The 27,570-nt window shown below is 36.5% G+C and overlaps 1 protein-coding gene across 1 annotated transcript in view; it reads right to left on the bottom strand.

Annotated features, from left to right (window-relative positions):
• Positions 1 to 27,570, bottom strand: part of LOC148942228 (cell adhesion molecule 1-like) — a 410,054-nt gene that overhangs the window by 358,043 nt on the left and 24,441 nt on the right. The gene's annotated exons all lie outside the window — the stretch shown is intronic.

The raw sequence follows: 27,570 nt of genomic DNA, 5'->3' as shown, positions 1-27,570 counted from the left end.
AAGTATTGCCGAGGTGAGGGAGAGACTTACATCAGGATTGGCAGCAAGTTATTTTCTCAATATGAAATTGGAGGGTGCAAGCGTTAGTTTTATATCCACTTTAACATTGGGCGGCAGCCATTGTGGTATATTAAATATTTCAATATATATTTTTCCAACTAGATGTAATTCAGTAGTTGTAGAATTTTTAAGTGAATCTGTATTATCAGTATTAGTAATATTTTCATATCCATTGAAGGCACCTCTCAATATATTGTAAGACTTGGGTGGCATGAACATAAACTGCATATAGATTGTATAGTTTGAGATATTATTGCTTGTGCTCACCAGTGTACCATTGATATCGACACTGATTTGATGAAATAGATTATGTAGTATACTATTTTCAGAGGATATTTAATCGACACAAATTGGCATTGAATTATCGGATTTCAGGAATTTAATTTGCAAATCTATAAATGTTGAAGACATGTCCATAAAGTAGTCTTCATTAGAATAAATTTGAAAGCGGTTATTATCGGAGAGGGGTTGTTATGGATAAAATTGTTCATAGTATCCATGCTTGACACTCACATCGACATTTTCTGCATTGAATAGATTCAATGAGGTGGTGATTGAAGGTTGAGAATCCTTATGTGGTAGGTAGGACATTTTAGGAGAAGAAATCTAGTTTCGATCTGACAATTTTCTTCCTGGGACTTCTGGTTACACTACGTGTCGGCTTTTTCCTTCTTTTCTTTGACAAAAGGGATGTCTTACGTTTCCGTCCTGAGTAGAGACTGATGAGTGATGCATTGTTTCTTGACCTTTTTAAACCTTTACCATTCTGTTTTAATTTCTCGCCAAGGGTTCGCGCACTGGACCTAAGATTTTCCATAGCACTTTTTTTAAAATCCTTGCCGGAGCCCCAATCGTATAGTGTAGAGGATGCAAAATCTGTCGCAGCCGGTACAAGATATTTTCTAGCCAGTGGTAGTGAAGAGCAAAACAGCTTAGCAAACCAACTGCCAAGACCATAGCCAGACATTGACGAGCGACCTTTATAATAGTCCATTCCAATGCCCTGTTGTCTTGGGCCAAGAGTATTAACATAGCAGTCAATATCAGGACAAGTGAATACCACTTTTCTATTAGACATATTTCTTTTGATCTATAGGCCGAAAATGAAATTTAATAAAAGACAAACCTTTTTACATTTATTTGTGATCACATAATTCTGTTATTAGTGTTAACTGTCAGAGTTATAAATAGGAATTGTTTACGTGGATATACTGAAGATGCTTTATATTATAGTGATGAATATGCTCCTGATTGGGTGTCCGTTCAAGAGCTTGTAGGAGGGGGACAGTTGAGTTACCAACTCGAGATGTTTACACAAATGAGGCGTAGAGAAATATACAGGTTTCCGTGGAGAAGGCAGGTGGATAGTCAGCAAAATTAAATTAGTATTTTCCGCACTTTTACCATTGATTATATTGAGCTTAAGGCCAAGAACCTCCTTTAGATTATCATTGAGAATAATCTTTTTATTGGTACTGGGTGAACTATCATAGATCTTACCCTCCTGATTTGAACAGTAGAAATGAAAGGCTCCTTTTTTGTGAGCGGACATTCTTTTATTAATTGAACGACATAAATCACTCATACAGGTGAGTTCCTCGTAGGGTAATTCAATATATTGATAATCCATCCAATTGACTTTTTGAATTTTTTCTTGATCAACTGAAAGTGGAGGTAGCTAATCAGAGTGTAAGATTATCAGATCATAAGTAAGATCCTTACTCAGGAGGTCATTATTATTTTTAAGAATATAATTTACAAGAGCCACTTCAGAATTTTCATTAAAATTGAGGTTGGGGGACGATCTCGACCAAAAATAACATGTTTTATTAAAGTCATTTTAGAGTGTATCAAAAACATTGGAAGTGAAAGTCACATAGAAATCATTGGGCATTGTTAATATCTTCAGCACTGACCCAAGAATCAAAATCTGAGTTGTATCCTAGCCATCGAACAAGCAACTGTCTCTTGCCATGGCGTGTACGACTCTTTAATATCTTTTCAATTTGATAAATTTTCACTAGTGTTTCTAACTTTTTGCAGTTCATATTCATAAAAACCGCCGAGAATCTCATCATCTTTGGTGTCTCACAGTCGATAAGTTATGGGTATGGTATCTAGGATTTTGGACACTTTAAAAAGTTCGGTGCTCCATAAATAATTCCCCTTTTCAAAAATATTGGTGGTTCTATTAATTCGAACAGTATCACCAACATTGAATTTCTTCTTCTTCTTCTTCTTCTCATTGCCATTGGAGTATTGCTTTAGAAAAGTATCAAATGTATTTTCACTGTAGTGAACCTTCGTTGGTTTATAGTCTGATAGAGATCAATTGGATTATTTATTATAGATCTGCAAGATTTTATGTAAATCGTAAATAAAAGCCAACGTGTTTTCCAAAGTGCCATATCTTTAAATTAATAGACGACACGTTAGTATCAATCGTTCGGCCAAAGTAGCCTTTATCGGACTGTGACTATGATAAAGTATTGTATTATATTTCAAAAGAACCTTTTGCACATGGGGATCAACAAATTCACTGCCACGATCCGATTGAATTTTTCTATATGAATCCTGTTCTAGAATACTTTCAATGGCCCGAGCAACTTCAACACATCTCTTTGAACGTAGTGGAATGGCATAGGCATAGCGACTAAAGATACTGATTGCCACTAGAATATATTTGTAGGGCGCATTGTGACGTTGTTGAAGTGCGTCTAAAGTTAAAAGATCCGTTTGCATTATATGCAGAGGGAAAAAGGCTTTAGTTTGTCGATATTGTTTACTGCGAAGCCTGTGATTTCGATGCAGTGTGTAACTCGGTTCATTTTCTAGATACTCTTTTGCATTTTTCAATGTGGTGGTGCCGGAGGCTTTGGAAAGCGTTTTGGGCGAACTTAAACTTCCCGCTTCGCCAATATTTTCATAGACACCTTTCAAAACTTCATCCATTTTGAGCGTATACATGTAGTGTAATGTCCACTCCCCTTTTGCACACTGGCGGGCGAATCAATTCGTCTTCGCTTTTGACTAGAAGCCACAGGTGTTTTAAAATCAATGACGCTGCTAGTATGTTCAAATATTGAATCTTCTTCTTTTTTAAATGGTGTTGTTGGAGGACTATATTCCCTTAGTTTCTTTAGAATTTGCTTATTGCTAATAAGACTTTTGGGAAAGTTTGATACACACAGAAAGGTGTATAGATTATCGTCAAAGGATAAGAGTCCTTTACGATTCGTCACCATATCACAAATTAAATCAACTAGATTATAACTTTTTCCCTGAATTATAATTCGTTTTCCTGTGCTCTCGACTTGAACTTGATCGCCAGTTTCCAACATGAGATATGATAATACTCTTTTACTCAGTTTTCGATAGGTGAGTGGCAATAGGTTTCCAATTTTCAATACAATTGAATTCAAGTCCTTCTCCTTTGATTGTACAGAATCTTGAGGAGATGTTTCCTTTTTAGAGGGATCGGTGGTGGGTCGCTCACGATAAGCTTTATGTTTGTCCACACGTCGCAACGCATCTTGAAGTAAAAGCACTTTTTTGTCATCGGCAATATTCTCGTCGTTAATGAATTTGCTTAGATTGTCTTCAAAATGTTCGACGGGCGAGAGGACAAGTTCAAATGGTGTCAATTTATATGGTTTTGCCATTCTCTCTCTAGAGAAAACTGTTTACAAGTCCTGCAATTATTGGCAGTAAAAGTGTGAAAAAGCTACCACCTGCTTGAAGGAGTCGTTGTCTTTTAAATTTTTTCCCTTTTTTTTAAATGCCAAGGTACGTAAAGTGTAATGCTGGTGCTTTTTCTGTTTTCTAACAAAATATGACAATTTAACATTGCCCTCGGTTAAATTTATATATATTTCGTATATTAGATTATTGACATCTTTGTAAACCCAGTGTCCGAGCATAGCCTTCCTAATCAGTGGTTTTGAAGTGCTTAAAGCGGAAAACAGATGTCGTTGTTCGTGTAGTTTCTTCAGTGTCATAATGGCGACTAATAGCCCTTTCTACTGTTCACCGGTAGATATACTGTAATTTCATTGTTGAAAATGACGGTGACTACACGTAGATCCTCGGGCGTACTCTGATTAAGATCCAGAAAAGTGTACCCGTAGGGCTTGCTAGTCGCGTGTGTGTACGCTTAAACTATAATTTTAGGGGCGCGGGGTTATATGTGATTATTTAGAGTTTTGCGCGTGCTAGAATCACGAATGACTCGATAGATAATATGGACAGTGCAATTCAAAGCAAGGGTTCGCATACATTTGCTCTGATGAAACAGATTGTGTAGAACCAGAGTAACGGAAATATGTTCATGATGGGAGCGAACGGTGAACAATTGTAGCATTTCCTGCGAGAATTGTTCAATGAATTCAGCCAAATCATCAATAATCAACCACGAGTTCGATTCAATACTATTGAAAACATCAAGTCCTCGTATGAATTGTATTGGTATGGTTGTGGCAAGAACGTTTATTTTATCATAGGACTCTTTCCAAATACTATAGCAATAGCAGATTTTTTTCGGCTTTTCCAAAAACATTTTATCGCAATTTTGAATTATTCTAGCTAAAAGCGTTGTTTTCCCCGACATTGAGGGGCCACACAGAAACGATCTGAAGGGTGTTTTAAATTGATACATGCTGCTGACAACAGTCGGACTATAACTAACTGTAAATCATATGTGCTCAATGAATAAGTAGTAATTTCCCCCATGGATCTATCTATTCAAGAACAACAAAAAAACAATATTTCATGGCAGCATTTATTTCGACACTGCATGAAAACAACATTTGTAGTCAACATGAACAACGATAAAAAAAATAACACTTGTTCAACAAGAACATTGACAAAATTTCATGGTGGTCAACATGAAAACTCTATTTGTTCAACATGAACAACGATAACACTTTATAAATAAGCACTTTTTGTCCATCAGCAGCACTTTTTTGTACAATACTTTCTGTACAATAACAACACTTTTTGTCCAGCAACTTACAACACTTTTCTGTACAACACATATTAACAACTTAAACACTTTTCTATACCTGACACTTTTTGTACAACAGAAAATACACACACCTGAGAACTAGCAGCACAGTTGAACGTTATGAATTTAAAAATAGGAGCCCCCCCCCTCCCCCCGCGGTCCCCGGGATGCGATCCCTTGCTTTGAATTGCACTGTCTATATTATCTATCGAGTCGTTCGTGATTCTAGCTCGCTCATAACTCTAAATAATCAGATATAACCCCGCGCCCCAAAATTTATATTTTAAGCGTAAACACACGCGACTATCAATACCAATGGGTAAAATTTTCTGGATATTAATAAGAACACCCCCGATGATATACGTGTAGTCACCAACATTTTTAACAATGAAATTACAGTATATCTTCCGGTGAACAGTAGAAAAGACTATTAGTCTCCATTATGACACTGAAGAAACTACACGAACAACGGCATCTGTTTTCCGTTTTAAGCACTTCAAAACTTCTGCTTAGGAATGCTATACTCAAACATGGGGTTGACAATGATTTCATTAATCTAATATCTCAACTTTGTTTAAATTTAACTGCGGGAAATGTTCAACTTCCATATGTTGTTAGAAAACATACAAACAACCAGCTTGCAAATTTCCGCGCATTGTCTTTTAAAAAAAAGTGGAAAAATATAAAATGAACACAGATCCTTCAGGCAGGTGGTAGCTTTTTCACACTTTTACTGCCAATAATTGCAGGACTTGTAAACAGTTTTCTCTAGGGAGAGAATGGCAAAACCCTATAAATTGACACCATTTGAACTTGTCCTCTCGCCCATCGAACATTTTGAAGACAATCTAAGCAAATTCATTAACGACGAGTATATTGCCGATGACAAAAACTGCTTTTACTTCAAGATGCATTGCGACGTGTGGACAAACATAAACATTATCGTGAGAGACCTGCCACCATCACCGATCCTTCTAAACAGGAAACATCTCCTCAAGATTCTGCACAATCAAAGGAGAAGGAATTGAATTCGATTGTATTGAAAATTGGAAACCTATTGCCTCTGACCTATCGAGAACAGAGTAAAAGAGTATTATCTTATCTCATGTTGGAAACTGGCGATCAAGTTCAAGTCGATAGCACAGGAAAACGAATTATAATTCAGGGAAAGAGTTATAATCTAGTTGATTTAATTTGTGATATGGTGACGAATCGTAAAGGACTTATATCCATTGACGATAATCTATACACCTTTCTGTATGTATCAAACTTTCCCAAAAGTCTTATTGGCAATAAGCAAATTCTAAATAAACTAAGAGAATATAGCCCTCCAACAACAACACCATTAAAAAAAGAAGAAGATTCAATATTGGCACATACTAGCAGCAGCGCCACTGATTTTACAAAACCTATCGCTTCTAGTGAAAAGCGAGGACGATTTGATTCACTTGCCAGTGTTCTAACGGGCACTGGTCATTACGGTACGTGTCTACGCTCAAAATGGATGAAGTTTTGAAAGGTGTCTATGAAAATATTGGCGAAGCGGGAAGTTTAAGGTCCCCCAAAACGCTTTCCAAAGCCGTCTTCGGCACCACATTGACTAAAGCAAAAGAGTATCTAGAAAATGAACCGAGTTACATACTGCATCGAAATCACATGCTTCGCAGTAAACACGATCGACAAACTAAAGACTTTTTCTCTTCGCATATACTGCAAATGGATCTTTCAACTTTATACATGCTTGAACGACAACACCATTTGCCCTGCTACTCGATTAGGGTTACAATCGATGCGTTTAGCCGATTCTCCTCCGACCGTCTACAGCGGTGAACCAGATGTGGCGTGCTGGAAAGAGGCGTAGAAATAATTATAAGACGGGCGTCGTAGCGGAAAAATCAATTGGATCGCGGTCGTAACATGGCTAATCACTATGATAGCAAGGTTCTTTTGTAATGAAATTAATCTCATTATTATAGTCACAGTCCGATAAAGGCTGCATTGGCCGAACGATTAATAATAAAGATTCATCTATTAATTTCAATATATTGTACTTTTCACAACACGTTTGATGTTATTCATTTTTTAGGTAAAATATTGCAGATATACACCCAATGGTCCAATTGATCTCTGTCCAGCTCTAAACTAAGGAATGTTCACTACAGTGACAATACATGTGATACTTTTCTAAAGAACTACTTCAAGGCTAATGAGAAGAAAAAGAAGAAGAAATTCAATGTTGGTGATACTGTTCGAATTAATAGAACCACCAATATTTTTGAAAAGGGGAATTATTTATGGAGCACTGAACTTTTTAAAGTGTCCAAAATCCTAGACGCCAAACCCATAACTTATCGACTGCGAGACACCAAAGATGATGAGATTCTCGGCGGTTTTTATGAATATGAACTGCAAAAAGTTAGAAACACTAGTGAAATTTATCAAATTGAAAAGATATTAAAGAGTCGTAAAAGCCCTGGCAAGAAACAGTTGCTTGTTCGATGGCTAGGATACAACTCAGATTTTGATTCTTAGGTCAGTGCTGAAGATATTAACAATGCCCAATGATTTCTATGTGACTTTCATGTCCAATGTTTCTGATCCTCTCTACAATGATCTGAATAGAACAAGTGATTTTTGGACAAAACTCTCCCCCACCATCAATTTCGATGGAAAGTGTGAAGTGGCTCTTGTCGAATGTATTCTCAAAAATACCTATGATATCCTGAGAAAAGATCGTAAATATGAAATAAAAATTAGACCCTATGATTGGCCGCCACCACCAGGTGATCAAGAACAAATTCAAAAAATCAATTAGATGGATTATCCATATGTTGAATTACCCTACGAGGAACTCACCTGTATGAACGATTTATGTCGTTCTATTAATAAAAGAATTTGCGCTCGTAAAAAAGGAGCTTTTCATTTAAACTGTTCAAGGGAGGAGGGCAAGATCTACATAAGTTCACCCATTGACAGCGAAAAGGTTATTATCAATTATAAACTAAAGGTGTTTCTTTTCTTTAAGCTCAACATAATCAATGGTAAAAGTGCCGAAAACACTAATTTCATTTTTGCTGACTACCCGCCTGCCTTCTCCACAGACACTTGTATATTTCTCTATGCCTCATTTGTGGAAACATCTCGGGTTGGCAATTCAAATGTTCCCCTCCTACGAGTTCTCGAACGAAAAACCAATCAAGAACATATTCATCCCTACAATATAAAGCATCTTCAGTACATTCCAGTAAACACTTCCTATTTGGAACTCTGTCAGTTAACACTAAGAACCTAATTGGGTGATCCAATAGCAATTTCAAAAGGATTGTCTGTGATTACATGCCATTTTCGACCCATATTTCAAAAGAAAGATGTCTAATAAAAAAGTGGTATTCACTTGTCCTGATATTGACTGATATGTTAATACTCTTGGCCCAAGACAACAGGGCAATGGAATGGACTATTACAAAGGTCGCTCGTCAATGTCTGGCTATGGTCTTGGTAGCTGGTTTGCTAAGCTGTTTCGCTCTTCGCTACCACTGGCTAGAAAATATCTTGTACCGGCTGCGACAGATTTTGCATCCTCTACACTATACAATTGGGGCTCTGGCAAGGATTTTAAAAAAAGTGCTACGGAAAATCTTTGGTCCAGTGCGCGAACCCTTGGCGAGAAATTAAAACAGAATGGTAAAGGTTTAAAAAGGTCAAGAAACAACACATCCCTCATCAGTCTCTACTCAGGTCGGAAACGAAAGACACCCCTTTTGTCAAAGAAAAGAAGGAAAAAGCCGAGACGTAGTGTAACCAGAAGCCCCAGGAAGAAAATTGTCAGATCGAAACTAGATTTCTTCTCCTAAAATGTCCTACCTACCACATAAGGATTCTCAACCTTCAATCACCACCTCATTGAATCTATTCAATGCCGAAAATGTCGATGTGAGTGTCAAGCATGGATACTATGAACAATTTTATCCACAACAACCCCTCTCCGACAATATCCACTTTCAAATTTATTCCAATGAAGACTACTTTATGGACATGTCTTCAGAATTTATAGATTTACAAATGATATTCCGGAAATCCGATAATTCAATGCCGATTCGGGGCGATGGAATATCCTATGAAAATTGTATATTAAATAATTTATTTCGTCAAATCAGTGTCTACATCAATGGCACGCTGGTGAGCACAAGCAACAATGTCTCAAATTATACTAGCTATATGCAATTCATGCTGATGACACCCAAGTCATACAAGGAATTGAGAGTTACCTCCAATGGATATGAAAATATTACTCATACTGATAGTACAGATGCACTTAAAAATGCTACAACTAGTGAATTACATCTAGTTGGAAAAATATATCATGAAATATTTAATATACCCCAATGGTTGCCGCCCAATGTTAAAGTGGATATAAAACTAACGCTTGCACCCTCCAATTTCATATTGAGAAAGTAACTTGCTGCCAATCCTGATGTAAGTCTCTCCCTCACCTCAGCAATACTTCATGTACGCAAACAGCAGGTTATGAGTTCTGTTGCTTTGGCCGTGGAAAAACTGAGAGCCAATGGTAACAATATTAAACTACTTGTTCCTCATACAATCACCAATCAGCGTCATATTGCAATGGGCTCACGCACCTTCACCGATTCATCCTTTATCAACGGTGAAATTCCGTCAAAGCTTGCTTTGGCTTTTGTAAAAAGTGCTAGTGCAATAGGATCATGGACTGAATGCCCACATAAATTCGAGATGTTTGGACTTTCATCTCTTGTGTGCAAAGTAAACGGCATCCCACTCTACAATCTATCTTTTGATAAATCCTATAGAACATTGTACGACTTGACCATGCAAACCCTAGATCATGATTCTCAACTATTTGAAAATGGTATAACCGAAGATATGTTTGCTAAAACACATGGTATCATTGTACTGGATTTGTTGGGTACACAGGATATGAGTATAGTACGTACGGGGAGTGTGCGTTTAGAGTGTACATTTGCCGACCCATTGGCTGAGAGTATTGCCCTAATCTCACTAAATCAATATGAAACCTTTTGGGAAATCACTCCCGAAGGCAGTGTTCTACTAGACTTGGCGCCATGAAAACCAGTCAAATAATCAATGTATTTAATATGGACCCCTACATGTCCCAGTACAAATCCTATTGTCTACCCTCGGACTATCTTGGAAAAATTCAAAGTGTCAACAATACCTTGATTATTGTTAATAGCAGACCGTCGACTGGGCAGACGGGTCATTTGCTTTGCATCTTTCAAACAATAAAGACGATTGAAATTTTTGATCCTCTTGATCTACCCCATACATTCTACACACCTCACATCAGCAACTATATAGAAAGCAGTGGGAAAACTATTATTGAAAATCGGAAGAGGGTACAGGATCTAACGACTAAAAGCTGCGGCTTCCATGCACTACAATATTTTGTGTTCCGATTTCGTGGCTATACTTACAAGCAGTTTCTCCACATTTATGTTGACAATCCACGTCTGAACGACTTTCTAGTGGAAAATATCCTCTCAGACCTATATAGTATTGATTTCAGTGCCCTAAGAGTAAAGTGCTTAAAAAATGTTTGTGAATTTGTTTATTAATAAAATGTATATATATACAACAATGTCTTTAAATCTTCACTTTAGATTTCTTCATCTTAGATGTATAGGCAACTGTCGTGAACCACTAATGCTGGTAAATCATTTGGATTCACTGTATATTGATCTTGATTGACTGAAAATTCAGGGTCACATTTTCTGCAGTACAATTTAACTTCACTCTTGTCATATCTCTTTGTATAGTCAATGATACTATTTACATTCATATTATGAAATTCACGAGTTTCAATGTGACTATTTGAAGCAATATCACATACAATGTTTTCAACTGGTGAATCACATTCGGTCACAGCCAAATAAAAATCACTTGGTTTATAGTCATGGTAGGCAGTGTCGTCACAGCGATGTCGTAGAAACCAAATTGTCGTGATACCCCAACAATTGAATCTTAGACCAGATTCCTCTTCCAAGAATAGTTTAAATCCGTGACGATACTAATCTCGTAGAAATAAACTAAAATCACGTTTGGGGTTCTTTCCAATCATAGCGGGGTAAGTATTCTCCCACTGATCACATTTATCATAGTGACAATTGGAGCACAGGTGCCCTCTAGGATGTGAGTCACACACCTCCTCAAGACATGAATTACATCCTTTAATTTGTACTGCATAGCCTCTATGTAATTTACAAGGATTACATAATTTACACTTTTCACTATAGTCATCTATAATTGTACAATTCTCACTTTGAGTCTAACTGCCAAGAGTGTACATGCACAATGGGCATATATAGAACATTTTTCGGTTTCCGTTGTCAACTCTCTCTCACCGATAACACGAAACTGATCGTCTTTGCTCGATAAATTCAACGTGTAGGAACGGGGAGAGGAGTAACTCTGTGACGTCACCTCTTTCGATTGAGGAGTCATCTACATTGAATCCATTGGCAATATTTTCAAAAGTATATCCACAATATGATTCTGTCTTGTTTCAATTAATATATCAATAAAATGACTATAAGCATTTGAATCACATTTTAAAATTTTCATACAATAGTCCAATGGGGGGGAATCACTCCTCATTATATTGTCAAGTGTTCCCCGACAATAGAATATCCTGCGTTTAAGAGATAGCTCGAGAAAATCATTATCCAAAATCAAATGTTTTTCCATAAACACTAGATTTGATCTAATTCTTTCTTTCTCAAATTTATTCATTTTTCAATCCTTTCACTCTGACTGCTGACTCTAGACTGACCCTGATTCGTTAGGATACACGTGATCCTGTTTCCCGTTCTCGGATCAATAAAATTCCCAATCGATTACGCAATCAGTTTCTCGGAAATCCACTTCCCCTTCAATTACGCAATCAAGTTCTCGGAAATTCACTTCCCCCTCGAGTCCTAGATCAATAACATTGTTTCCCGTTAGAATTCAATGCGCATGTGCAACCTTCGCCCCGGAGTTATTACACATAGAAACATCAAATAAATCGACCTTGGAAAAAGAGGTCATTGACCGATTACGCAATCATTCTCCCTAGGGAGGCTATGCCCTTATTTGGAGCATAAACCACGTGGTGATCGTGAGAGTTTTAAAAAAAAGTGTCCGGATCGGGATTCGAAGGGGTGGTGTAATCGTGGGACCTTCTGACCCCTCTCTACTAATATGCCCCAGGGCATAACTTACAACGACTGTCCCCGGGTCCTGGGGGGCTGTTTCGATACCTGAGTTTTTGTTATCCGACTTCTGAACAATTTTCAACTTAATGGCTATCTCAAAATTTTTATCGGACACATTTGGAAAAATGGGGCGTGGGGGGGGGGGCTATTTGCCCAACAATCTCCTTTGAATCTCAAAAACTGAACTAGAACTTTCAATTTCCAATCAAATGAGCCCTCTCTGTAGTTTTTAAGAGCATACCTTCCATAAGAACCATATATTCCCCCAGGGCATAACTTACAACGCCTGCTTTCTGGCCCTGGGGGTCTATGTCGACCCCGGAGTTTTCGTTATATTGTCTTTGAACTATTTTCTAAAAACATGGCTATCTCAAAGTTCTTATCAGATGGGTTTGAGAAAAAAAGGGCGTGGAGTGGGGGGAGGGGCTAGGTGCCCTCCAATTTCTTTTGACTTTAAGAAGTGAACTAGAGCTTTAATTTCCAATCAAATGAGTCCGCTTACTAGTTTATACGAGCATCCCTTCCATAAGAACCATATATGTCCCCGGGACATAACTTGGAACGCCTTACCCCGGGCCCTAGGGGGTTGTGTCGACCCTGGAGTTTTTGTTGTATGGTATTTTAACTATTTTTACAAGAGTAGCTGTCCCAAATTTTTCATCGGATGCATTTGGGGAAAAAACGGCGGGGGTGGGGGGCTGGTTACTCTCCAATATCTTTTGACGCTTAAAAAGTGAACTAGAACTTTTAATTTCCAATCAAATGAGCCGTCTCTGAAACTTATACGAGCATTCCTTCCATAAGAACCATATATGCCCCCAGGGAATAACTTATAACCCTTGCCCTGAAGACCTTTGGGGGGGGGGGGGAGGGTCAGGCTCAAAGGTATATTTTCCAGAAAATTCAAATACGTAAACAAAATGGCTATCTCAAAATTTTGACTGGATGTGTTTGGGGAAATGGTGGGTGTGGAAGGAATGTTAGTTGCCTTCCAATCACGTTTGACTATTATTAAATAAAAAAAACAAGTTTTTTTTAACTGAAAGTAAGGAATGACGTTAAAACTTAAAACGAACAAAAATTATTCCGTATATGAAAGGGGCTGTTCCCTCCTCAACGCCTCGCTCTTTACGCTAAATTTTTTTATTGTCTAAAAAAAAATAAGAGTTGTGAGAAAGTCAAACTTTAGCGTAAAGAGCGAGGCGTTGAGAAGAGGACAGTCCCTTTCATATACGAAATCATTTTTGTTCGTTTTAAGTTTTAACGTCGTTCCTTACTTTCAGTTAAAAAAACTGGTTTTTTTTTTATATTTAATTTTTGAACGTTTTTGATCTGATGCAGGTTTTGATTTTGGCTCACCGTACATGAATAATTAAAGCAAAATTGAATATTAATTATACTTTTATTTGGTTAAATGGCTTTCTCGAAACCTGTTTAGTTTTATTTACGAATGTTTTTATTAGTAATAAATATACGTAACTTACGAATTAACTTACGTAACGAACCTCTATATTCTTATATTTTTAATACCTATATTAGAGGGTTCACCCCCTAGTCAATACCTTGCTCTTTACGCTAAAGTTCGAATTTTGTTCCAATTCTTTAAAATGACCTCTTAATCACAAATGCCGTTAATTAGAATAAATAGCTCTTATGAAAGTACTAAATAATCTTTGGCTTAAAGAGCGAGGTATTGACTAGGGGATGAAACCAATCATATACGTAATGTTTTCTGTCGTTTTAAGTTTTGATGTTGCTCCTTACTTTCAGTTAAAAAACTTGTTTTTTTATATATAATTTCTGATCTTTTTTAAATAATGCTGGGAAATCCGGCGCCCCCTTCTTAGCAATGTCCCTTCTCCCATGAAAACTTCCTTAATGGTAAGATCCTCCCAAATATCCCCGACCCACCCCCCCCCACTACCAGAAAAAATCCCCTCTGAAAACGTCTGTATACTTCCCAATAACCAATACTATATGTTAACATTGGGTAAAGTTCATAATTTTCAGCCCTCCCCCCGGGGACTTCGGGGGATTCAGCCATCCTAAAAGACATAGTTACCATATTTTTGACCATGCTGAACAAAATGGCTATCTCAAAATTTTGATCAGGTGAATTTGGGAAAAAATTAGCGGTGGAGGGGGCCCTATTGCCCCCAATTTTTTTGGTCACTTAAAAACTGCACTAGAAATATTAGTTTCCGTTTGAATGAGCCCTCCCGCAATATTCCAGGATCACTGCGTCGATACGATCACCGCTGGGAAAAAAAAACAAACAAACAAATAAACACGCATCCGTGATCTTTCATCTGGCAAAAAAAATGCAAAATTCCACATTTTTGTAGATAGCAGCTTGAAACCTCTGCAGTAGGGTTCTCTGATACGCTGAATATGATGGTGTGATTTTCAGTAGGGTTCTATAACTTTTAGTGGGTCTTTTCCCCTTTTTTCGAAAATCAGCCAAAATTTCTCAGGCGCGTAACTTTTGAAAGGTAGGACTAAACTTGATGAACTTATATATTTGAAATCAGCATTAAAATCTAATTCTTTTGATGTATCTATTTGTATCAAAATTCCGTTTTCTAAAGTTTCGGTTACCATTGAGCCGGGTCGCTCCTTACTTACAGTTCGTTACCACGAACTGTTTGAAAAAAGGGCACTAGAACTTAAATTTCCAATCGAACGAGCCCTTTTTGAAGTTTCTGCGACAACGCTTTCTATAAAAACCTAATATGCCCCCAGGCCTTAACTTACAACCCTTGCCCTGTGGGCTGTGGGCGGAGGGTTGACATCCTCAAAGACCTAATTTCCAGAATTGTTATACCAGGTTGAACAAAATGGCTATCTTAAAATTTTGATTGTATTTGTTTAGGGAAAATGTGGGCGTGAGACAAAAACGAAAACTGGAATCATCGTTTAATTTAGATGACTGAGATGTTACGAACTACATACCATGCATATTTTTATTTAGTTTTTTTTTTTAAGGGATTGTGACAGTTTATTTTTTGTTCATTTACTAAGAGTAATTTTGTAAAAATTACCACAATAGCTTTTTTTCATGTATAAAAGTACAAATATGGAATTTATCACAAAAAGCGCTTATTCCTGAGAGTCCTACAGGGCATTATTAAAGATAAGAAAATAGCATGGGTCAAAACCCTGGAGAATTGCCTTAAGAGTATGCAACTCAAGCACTGGTGTTAGTATATTTAAGCACTACTCAATGACCCATCTTGAATATTAAGTCCCTTACGTCCGAACGGCCTTAGAAATTGATATCATTCTTATTCAAGTAAACATACGGAGTAAATGAAGAAAATAAGGACAATAACTAAACAAAGAAATGAAAAATATTCCCCCTTTTTTGTTATGTGTTTCTTCTTAATTTTTTTCAATAATCTGATCAGTTTCGCAAACTCTACAAAAATTATTTGAAATAAAATTTACTGCAACATTTTATGTGCTTTGAGGAGCATATTTGACATGATTGATGTTCAAATATTTGCATCTGTTTTTCATCTCTGTAATGGCAGCGCTTCATCCAAATTTACTTCTAAATAAGAATAAACTCTCATTGAAAAGTTCTTCAATAACAATTCGGAAACAAATTCAGTAGAGTAGAAATTACTGAGTTATGTTAAGTGCACCCCTCTGAGTTAGTAAAGCTTCAAAAGTTTGTATTAAATAGGGCTTCCTATTTATGCGAGTCTAGGATTTTGGTGGTAGTACATTAGGGTAAAAACTTTAAGTAAAAATAAATGTGGAAACAAAAGTTAATACTGCTGAGCTATCAAACAGTTCGAGTTAACGAACTGTAAGTAAGGAGCGACCCGGATCAATGGTAACCGAAACTCTAAAAAACGGAATTTTGATACCAATAGATACATCAAAAGAATCAGATTTTAATTCTGATTTCAAATATATAAGTTTCATCAAGTTTAATCCTACCCATCAAAAGTTAAGCGCCTGAGAAAATTTGGCTGATTATCGAAAAAAGAGGGAAAGACCCCCTAAAAGTTATAGAACCTTAATGAAAATCACACCACCATATTCAGCGTATCAGAGAACACTAGAGCAGAGATTTCAAGCTCCTATTGCCGCAAATGTGTAATTTTCCATTTTTTGCCAGTAGAAAAATCCAGGTATGCATGTTTATTTGTTTTTTTTTGTTTTTTTTTCTTTCTCCTAGGGATAATCGTGCCGACCCAGTGATCCTAGAATATTCTGGGAGGGCTCATTTGAATGAAAGTTAAAAGTTCTAGTGCCCTTTTTAAGTGACCAAAAAAATGGAGGGCAACTAGGCCCCCTCCCACGCTCATTTTTTCCCAAAGTCACCCGATCAAAATTTTGAGATACGAAAATATTATGACTATGTCTTTTAGGATGACTTAATCCCTCGAAGCCCCCAGGGGGAGGGCTGAAAGTTATGAACTTTACCAAATGTTCACATATAGTATTGGTTATTGGGACCCGGCTCAATGGTAACCGAAACTCTAGAAAACGGTATTTTGATACAAATAGATACACCAAAAGAATCAGATTTTAATGCTGATTTCAAATATATAAGTTTTATCAAGTTTAGTCCTACCCATCAAAAGTTACGCGCCTGAGAAAATTTGGCTGATTTTCGAAAAAAGGGGGAAAGACCCCCTAAAAGCTATAGAACCTTGATGAAAATCACACCATCATATTGCGCGTATCAGAGAACACTACTGTAGAGGTTTCAAGCTCCTATCTACAAAAATGTTGAATTTTGCATTTTTTGCCAGAAGAAAGATCACGGGTGCGTGTTTATTTGTTTTTTTCCCCAGGGGTGATCGTATCGACCCAGTGGTCCTATAATATCGTGGAAGGGCTCATTGGAATGGAAATTAAAAGTTCTAGTGACTTTTTTAAGTGAGCAAAAAAAATGAAGGGCAACTAGGCCCCCTCCCACGCTCATTTTTTTTCCCAAAGTCACCCGATCAAAATTTTGAGATAGCCATTTTGTTCAGCATGGTCGAAAATATTATAACTATGTCTTTTAGTATGACTTAATCCCTCGAAGCCCCCAGGAGGAGGGCTGAAAGTTATGAACTTTACCCAATGTTCACATATAGTATTGGTTATTGGGACCCGGCTCAATGGTAACCGACACCCTAGAAAACGGTATTTTGATACAAATAGATACATCAAAAGAACTGGATTTTACTGCTGATTTCAAATATATAAGTTTCATCAAGTTTATTCCTACCCATCAAAAGTTACGTGCCTGAGAAAATTTGGCTGATTTTCGAAAAAAGGGGGAAAGACCCCCTAAAAGCTATATAACCTTAATGAAAATCACACCATCATATTTCGCTTATTAGAGAACCCTACTGTAGAGGTTTGAAGCTCCTATCTAATAAATGTTGAATTTTGCATTTTTTTGCCAGAAGAAAGATCATGGATACGTGTTTATTTTTTTTTTTCCCCAGGGGTGATTGTTTCGACCCAGTGGTCCTAGAATATCGTTGGAGGTCTCATTGGAATGGAAATTAAAAGTTCTAGTGCCCTTTTTAAGTGAGCAAAAAAACAGAGGGCAACTAGGCCTCCTCCCACGCTCATTTTTTCCCAAAGTCACCTGATCAAAATTTTGAGATAGCCATTTTTTTCAGCATGTTCGAAAATATTATAAGTATGTCTTTTAGGATGACTTCATCCCCCGAAGTTCCGGGAGGAGGGCTGAAAGTTATGAACTTTACCCAATGTTAACATATAATATTGGTTATTGGGAAGTATACAGTACAGACGTTTTCAGGGAAGATTTTTCTGGTAGTGGGGGGGGGGGAGGGTCGGGGGTTATGTAGGAGGATGTTTTCATGGGGGGAGGGACATTGCTATGAAGGGGACGCCGGACCTCCCAGCATTATTTAAAAAAAGATCAGAAATTAAATATAAAAAAAACAAGTTTTTCAACTGCAACAGCAACAACATCAAAACTTTAAACGAACAGAAAATATTACATATATGATTGGGTTCACCCCCTAGTCAATACCTCACTCTTTAAACCAGAGATTTTTTAGTACTTTCATAAGAGCTATTTATTCTAATTATCGGCCTTTGTGATTAAGCGGTCATTTTTAAAGAATTGGAAGAAAATTCGAACTTTCGTTTAAAGAGCAAGGTATTGACTAGGGAGCGAACCCCCTAATACACGTATTAAAAATATCTAGATATAGAAGTTCGTTACGTAAGTTAATTCGTAAGTTACGTATATTTACTACTAATAAAAACGTTCGGAAATAAAATGAAACAACTTTCGAGAAAGCCATTTAACCAAATAAAAATAAATTAATATGAAAATTTTGTTTTAATTATTTATGTACTATGAGCCAAGACCAAAACCTGTATTTATTCAAAAACGTTCAAAAATTGAATAAAAAAAACAAATTTTTTTAACTCAAAGTAAGGAGCGACATTAAAACTTAAAACGAACAGAAATTATTCCGTATATGAAAGGGACTGTCTCCTCCTCATCGCCTTGCTCTTTACGCTAAAGTTTGACTTTTTCACAACTCTATTTTTTTTAGACAATGAAAAACTTTAGTGTAAAGAGCGAGGCCTTGAGGAGGGGACAGCCCCTTTCATATACGGAATAATTTCTGTTCGTTTTAAGTTATAATGTCGCTCCTTACTTTCAGTTAAAAAAACTTGTTTTTTTTATTTAAATAAAAAATTGTCTATGAAAAGCCAGCATCTAACATTTTGTAATGCCGAAACTGTTGAATTTTTAGACAATTAATTAAAAAAAAACTTTCCGAAAAATAAGTTTTTCAAAGAAAAGTAAAGGCCATTTTAAACTTAAGCTCAGTTGATACGAATACCTGTTAAAATTCAAACTCAAAACGACCAGAAATTACTATTAAAGAATAAATGAAACCCAAAACGAACAGAAACTAAATAAACAATTATAGCAAAGAACATTCAACAAATAATATTATAAATGAATAAATAGATCTTAAAGCGAGTAATGCTTAGATTGAATATGAAAATCAAGCTGAAAACGAAAAAAAATGTTTTGCTATTAAAGTATAAATGAATCTTAAAACGAACAGAAATTAAATAAAAAATCAATGTGAACAAACATACAACATATATTAATGTAAATGAATAAATAAATCTTAAAACGAGTGAAACTTAAAAAGAATATGCAAATAAAGTTTGAATCGAATAAAAATAACTACAAACAAGAGTTTGGGTATCGCCTCACTGCAGAAGCCTAAAACCTACTGCGTCATTGGCGCTTTTCTGAAAAAAATTCTTTGAAATGTTTTCACTTTTGTAAATTTACGAAATAAAAAATTCTTTAAGATTCTAAGTAATAAATGTCAGCACATTTATATTAAACTGACAATGCACATTTTTTTTCAGTAAATTCATTAGAATTTTTCTTCAGTAAAGTACAAATTATATTCTGGCTTTTAGAAAGGATGGGGGTTTTGAACCCTACTCATATTAACTTATGCTCGTTTTGAGTTTGACTCTAATATTTATTTAAATTTTTGTTCGTTTTGGGTTTCATTTATTTATTTATACTGATTTGGGGTAGTTGTATGCTTGGTAGATTATATGATAGTCCGGACGCCAGGTGTTGAAAGTGTGAATCATACCACAACGGAATGGGGCTGCTATGAGAATTAGCCTACCCTCCAGCCCCTAAATTGACCATGAGGATTCAAAAATACCAATGGCACTTGCTTGCGAGTGGTGGAACACTCCGAAACTTGACATTTTATTATATTTTGGTGTTTCATACAAGAAAATGCAGGTTCCACAAAGTTTGAGGTGCAGTTTTCCGCTAAAATAGAAATGCCTAGAAGCTATAGAATGTTTTCATAACAAACTAACACGATTAGTTAGAAAAAATGGCAGAGTTAAAAAAAATGGCAAAACTATATGAGTCTTGAACAGTCTTGGAAAGTATAAACAAATTCAAATTGAATAGTAGATATATAATGATATTAATCGTTGACAGATCCATCAGTTCAAGATTTTTTTTCACTGTATTTTTTATTTTAATTTTCAATGCTGTAAGAACTAGAAAATAATAAATATGTAATATACGAGTAATTCGTTTTCAGTGAAGCACCAATGACACAGAAGGCTTTCGGTTATTACAGTTAAAGAAGGGGCAGTATCCAAATTTTGTTGTAGTGAAACTATATTTGCCTTGACCAATCTTGAAAAGAACTAACAAATTAAACTGAATATTTGATGCATAATGATATTAATTGCTAAAAGCTGATCAGTTCAAAATTTTACTGTAATTTTAATATTTATTTTCAATATTAAGTACAATATTCAAACTTGATTTGCATATTCTTTTTAAGTTTTACTCGTTTTAAGATTTATTTATTCATTTACAGTAATATATATTGCATGTTTGTTCGCATTGATTGTTTATTTAATTTCTGTTTATTTTAAGTTTCGTTTATACTTTAATAGCAAAATATTTTTTTTCATTTTAAGCTTTATTTTCATATTCAATCCAAGCATTACTCGCTTTAAGATCTATTTATTCATTTATATTATTGCTTGTTGTATGTTTTATGCTATGATTGTTTATTTAATTTCTGTTCGTTTTGGGTTTTATTTGTTCTTTAATAGTAATTTCAGGTCGTTTTGAGTTTGAATTTTAACAGGTATTCGTATCAACTGAGCTTAAGTTTAAAATGGCCTTTACTTTTCTTTGAAAAACTTATTTTTTGGAAAGTTTTTTTATATTAATTTTTGTTGGTTTTTGATTGCAAAAAGTTTCAAGTTTTTATGCCATGGAGGGGGGGGGGGGTACTTACTGTCCGATTATTATTGAATTTAAAAAAAGTAGTATTGATACAATTAAAGGTACGGGGGTGTCTCCCTATATAGCTATAATGCTTAAGAGCGGGGTGTCTCCCATATAGCTATAACAGTTTCAAGCGGACAGTACTCCCGCCAATACAAGCAGACAGTGTAATGACCGGAATTCAACCACCGTGAAAATTCGTGCTGATCTGTGTTCAAAGTGCGTGATGATTCCTTTATACTATAGTAACTTCCTATCTGTCTGCTACCTTTTAATTTTTAGATGTGATTGACTTATGTTTGACCTTGAATATGGGTCTAAAAACTCTGACAATTTGTTATCTTCTCAGTTCCAGAATCTTCGATATTTTGTACGCCCCTATACCCCCTCCCCTACTCTATACTAGGAACTGCTTGAACGGGCCATGGGGCTTATAATTACAGAATTTTGGAGTTCTAACTTTCAAGTCTTTTTTTTTATCGTTTAGGCAGGTTGCAAAATTTGTCAAATTTGCATATGCTAATAATTTTGGATGGAAGATTTAAAATTTAATGAAAATTTATTATTTAAATACAGAAAAAATAGAAAGATATTGCCACTCTGCATATCGTATCAAAAGTTTGTTTTATAGAGGCTCGAATCTATTGACAAATGTCACATTAGAAATGGGCTCTACGCGACATATCTTCAGCGTCGAATTTTGACGGCATTTTGTCAGTGAGTGACTTTCCTGTTTTCTAAGAGATGCGTCTAACAGCAGATAAAATTACTTCATATACCTGTAATTTTTTCAGGCCTTCAAATATGTCGTGGCATTCGTTAGTAGTATGAGCATAATTACGATATGCCGTCCCTTTTTCCATAGGATTTCTAAGGCATGCCCTGTGATGTCATGACACACCCTGACTGCTTTCTGTGACTGCCCTGTCCCTTTTTTATAACAGCCCTCTGATGTCATGGTATCCATATGGAAATTAAGATGGGACTTCAAATGCATCCATAGGATAATTAATATGGGATTTTTAATTCACCCCTAGGAAATTAACATGGGACTTTAATCACAGCCCTGTTTCAAGGTGGCAGAATATCCAAGTGGTAGACTTCCAAGTTGTTTTTCCCATACAGGGCTCTAGACGGTTATTATGGAATATGTCCAATATTTTCCCTTGGCAATGGCCATTTTTATCACATTACTTTCTGGGAGATGCCTAGGTTTCTCTGGCAAAAGTCTTTGTTTTTCACATGTAGGAGTCTAGAAAACTTTCCTGGAATTCAGGTGTTCCCTCGAAATAGAAGATCCCTGTGTGTCCTTGAGATACTGTAAATACCCAGGGTAAGAACGAAACAACATTAGTCTTATATAGCATATTGAATACAACATAAGTCTCTTAGGGAATAATGGATAATTTACGTTCATACCAAGAAGTAAGCGTCTTTCTGTATTAGAACTTTTCCAGTCTCCGGGTTTTTGCTAATCGACAGCAAGCCTCTATTCCGACCCCCTCCCATCTTCTAGGCCCAACTCCATACACAACACCCTGTTTGTACTCGTTTCTCCCGTACAAGCTTGCTTCAGGGAAACAATTATGTATATTTTATTTTAAATAAACCCAGTGTTACTTTAAAGCTCTTAGTACTCCTTATTTACCGTGTACCAACCCAAACCCTCTCTCCCCATTCGATAACAATTAATCCTTTCCTTTTCGTCAAAATAGCGCTTTGATGTGTTGTCTAGAAAAGGTCCCTTGCTTGCAAAATTGACGCATAATAGATTTTATGTCGATGAAGTATTTTTTATGCGATTAGTTTAATTTGGGGGGGGGGGCTTTATATTGCGTGTAAGGAAAGCGCTTCTGACAAGAACACGCTAATGTGAAACAAACTACTTCTTCACATGAAATGTAACTTATTACTTAAAGGGGACGGATTCACTAAGCAAAGTATAATGTCCCACCTAGTTGTTTCTCCGAGGTTTATTGATTGTTGGGTATATCAGAATTATAATGGAACGTCAGGGGTGATTTTCTACCAATATTTTCTGAAAAAATTGACACAAATAAATATTTTGATTAGCGAGAAGCGACGAATCATTTCTTTTTATATCATTAGTCTTATCTTAGGATTGATAATAGCATGTAAGGGGGGCTCTAAAAGGAGCGTGCGGCGCGTAATAAAAATATTTATTCCTTGCTAATCCTAGTTTATCTAGCGGGTTTAAATATTTGCACCCGAGAAGGTATTTTCAGGTGGGGATTTTACAACCATTTAAATAAGCAATAAAAATTCTAAGACGAATAATGGTAGTTTTTAAAAGCTTTTCCTTTTTGCCTAAAATACACCTTACCTTTTATATGTTTAAAATATATCGCATCTCTAGGTGTGTATATTAAATCATTTGATTTTTTTCTAAATAGTAAAACAGGAGCATTATTTCTATCCTGTGGCTACAGACTAATTATTGTCGGATTTATTTATTGCAGTGCGCTTATTAAAGCCATTTAATTTTTCTAAATTGTAAAACAGGAGCAATATGTGACGCCCCCCTTAATAGGGTCACATGCAACCTTAGGCTACAGACTAAAAGTCTGTCGGGAATTTTCCTTTAGAGCGTTTTACTTTTGTTTTACTTGTCACAGGGCCTTCACAAGCCTTTAAGGACTCTTGTCTTTTCGCTTTTTTTATGTGCAAAGAACAACTTATAGAAATATCTAAATAAGACTGTTTTTTCAACTTTTCAAGCCTTGCCAGCTTTTTACTTTTTTCTAAATTTTTTTATTCATTAAGTACCCACTCACTATATTTGTCTTTCCAGATTAATTACCCCCCTCCCCCTTAATTTTAAAAGACCCAACCCTCAGAGATATATAAAAATAATGTCACTTTTCAACTTTTAAGTGCCTACTCGCTACTTTTGTCTTTTCCGCTTATTTACCTCCATAGATTTAAAAGACTCAATTCCCTCAGAAATAAGTAAAATATGGCTGCTTTTCATTACTTTCAGGCTTTTAAGTGCTTACTAGCTAGCTTTTGGGGAGAACCATCTGTGCTTTTCTAAGGATCCCCCCTCCGGTTAGCTCCATTGATTCCTAAAATTTATGTTTTTTTCTAGGCAGAGATCGAACGGCTCATGGCTCAATTCATTGGGGGATGACAAGCACCCCCAGAGGAAGCCTCCGAGGAATTAATGGCATGGGCCGATGCCTTTCTCACCAAATGGCCAGAGGCCAATCCCCTTTCGGTGAGTTTTCCATAACTATTATTTAAATACATTCAGAAGGGTTTTGTTATAGCAGTAGCGCGGGCATGGGGGGCTACAGTACTGAGAATCCCCTTCCATGCCTCATAATACAATGATGCATTCCAACGAGTAGTATGGTATTTTTAACTTCAAGAGCTCGTGGTACGCTTTAATGTCCCATAATACAATGATGCATTCCGGCTAGTAGTTTGGTATTTATGAGTTCAAGGGCTCGTAGTACCCTTCTGTGCCCCATATTTTAATAATGCACTCCGGCCAGCAGTATGACTTCTATACTCATTCTCTTTTTTCATAGGGAAATGTGTTCCAGGGAGCTAATATGTTCGTATTATTATTCTGGGTTCACACATCATCATCGCAGGAAAATATATTGCTGCCACGACCTCAATTCCACGATAGTGTATAGGTAATTGAAAGTGAGGGGTTTAAATGCAGAGGTGAGTCCATGTAGTGTATCTCCCACTGAGTTTAATTTAGACAGTTCTACGGGATTTCGGCCTTGATATAGACTATGAATGGGTGGAGATGTTACCATCAAGCGAGGTCGAAACAACGCCCGCCATAGACAGTAATTTAGAGGAGCAAAGTGGTGCCGATTCACCTTCAGTATTACTTGATTTTTTATTCAGCTGATACAACTTTGTGCAACATTCACGTTGATAGTGCTGAATTTGGTGATCCGTTCAATTCCCTATCAAGTTGTATTATTCATATGGGTCCAATTGACATAGCACATTCCTATGTAAGTATGATTCGGGCACTTCTAGAAAACCCTATGCGGGAGGTGGGAGGACGGGACAGTAAAAAAGTCTCCATCACGTTTAAAAAAATTTAAATGCAGGTTCGAGTTTTTTGTGCGAGCATCACATACAAACAAGAATGCAGATGCTTCATTCGGACTTGAATTGTTTTGAGGGTATGTTTTCAGATTAGGTGGGTGAAATTTTAATAGGATGGAAGGATATATTGAAAATGGGAGTGGGTTGGTAGTTTTGTATAGAAAAATAAAAAAATTAGAACTTAATATTACTAGATCTAAGAAAAATTTCTTTTAAGAGGTGAGAAGGGGAGTGGGAAGCCTAACTTCAAAAAATATAATGCAAATTTGAGGGGTACTAAGGGTGCACAACACTTTTGTTTTTATACAGGCTTGGAGTGTTTCAAGTATTCTGTCCTTTTGGTGGGAGATAATAAACCTTCAAGAGATGATTTTAGTAAGACAATGTTGGACGATTGGGCAGCTAATAATGGCGAGGAGGGGTCAGAATTTCCTAAAGTATATTTTAATTGTTTAGAGGGGCAATATCCAGTTACACTAAAGGGAAAAGACATTTTTGAAAAGGCAAATAAACACTTAAATATTGGGGTTGCAGTTTTACAATTTGACGAAGAATGTGAAGAAGGGGAACTAAGTGGTGAAAAAGGAGTCATATATTCCGTAAGGGCACCGTCCATTGAATCAGTGAAGCACTGAGTATGGCTTCTTTACGATCCTGCCAAAGATCCTTATTAAATTTGACATTTCTTTCCATTTCCACATATTAGCAGGACTATAAGTGAGAATAAGAAGGGGCGTGGGGGTACCTGCTATTACTGCTCAATGTGTCTGTCAAGATTCCGCAGTGAATTAGAATTAAAAAATCACAGGAAACACTGCAAATTTCATTGGTACCAGTCCGTAGAAACGGTTTCAGGGACCAATGCCACCTTGCGATTCAAAAGCTTTCAGAACACGCTGGTGCAGAGCAACAAGGTGACGTTAGACATTCAATCTGCACTCACGGATGTGTCCTATCCGTCAAATTTGAATCGTGTTAAAGAACATGAAGCCATTGTAAACTCTTTTGCCCATGTGCGAAGAGATTCTAGTAATACCATAAAATTGATAGATTTTGTTGAGACGTTTTTAGCTCAGACCTAGTAGCATTCATTTTCAGAGGATGCATTGATAATAGATGTAGTTTTTAGGCGTTATTGCAGCTTTAAAATGATAAAGAATAACATGCCAAATTTAAGGAAAGACGAAGGGAGAGGACTCCGGGGGAGGGGAACCGTTTTCTCCGTCACCAGCTCAAAACTGTTTTATTTCTTATCGTTATGTAAAGCGCTAATTTTCAGGCGTAAATTTATGGTTATTCTACCTCCCTCCACTAAGGTACCGACAAAGTGTCCAGTCCCCCCCCGAGCGGTTTCTCTTAGTCCAGGGTACGTTTTTACCAAAATAATAAAACACACAAAGGAAGGGAAATTCTATTTCGAGAAATTATTTTTACCATCCACCCCGTGCGCTGTGGGGGAGTTTTTTCTGTGTCTACTCTTTTTGGGGGACGGAATCCGGCCATCCTACGTGCACTAGAGGAGGTTGGTCTGTGTCTACTCATTCCTGGGACGGAATCCGGGTTTCGGCTAGGTGATAAAAGAGGATAAAAACACTCTCGCTCGAGATAATTTAAAAGTAGTAATAATAGGGAAATTATCGCCGAGTTTCTACAGCAACCCTCCAACTTCAGAGCGTCCCTGTGCGAGAAGAGTAAATGTCCAAACCGGTAAAGAAGTAAACTTATGGTCCAGAGCGAAATGCCGCTACGACACTGTTTTCACACTAGCATCAGCTCTCCACATGACACCCCCTTTTTTCTTTACTAGTGTTAGACACTCTAAGAATTTCGCCTCACAGTATTACAATATAACTAGTCTCAAACCTCCCCTCTCAACACCCCTTCTCCCCCAAACCCTTTTCAGACATTTCTCGCTAAAATTTTGTTTTCAAGTCTTTCATTCGGGCTTTCAAAAGCAATTCAGCCCACAGTGCAGCACTATAACTACTCTAAGACACCCCTCTATTATCACCGAATTCCCCCAACCAAAAACACTTTCTTAGAAGTAGCATTTTTTCGTTATGATGACAACTTATCTGTTAGAAGTAACAAACTTTCTTACAAACATACACAATTTTCCATAGAAGTAACAAATTTTTTTATTGTGATAACAACTTTTCTGTCAAAAGTAGCAAGTTTTTCTTAACACTTCAAATCTTGTCTTCAAAGTAAAAACATTCACCCTTAATGCTACCAAACTTTAACTTAACACACCAAAATTTCTCTTAGAAATAATATTTTTCCTCCGTGAAACACGTTTTCTGTTCGAACTAGCAAGTTTTCCGTCAAAGATACCATATTTTTCTCAGAAG

The sequence above is a fragment of the Artemia sp. Qi Xiang Cuo genome, chromosome 17, assembly GCF_049724085.1.
Source record: "Artemia sp. Qi Xiang Cuo chromosome 17, ASM4972408v1, whole genome shotgun sequence".
NCBI lineage: Eukaryota > Metazoa > Arthropoda > Branchiopoda > Anostraca > Artemiidae > Artemia > Artemia sp. Qi Xiang Cuo.
The sequence above is the reverse complement of the archived record's forward strand: the minus strand, read 5'-3'. Positions and strand labels throughout refer to the sequence as shown.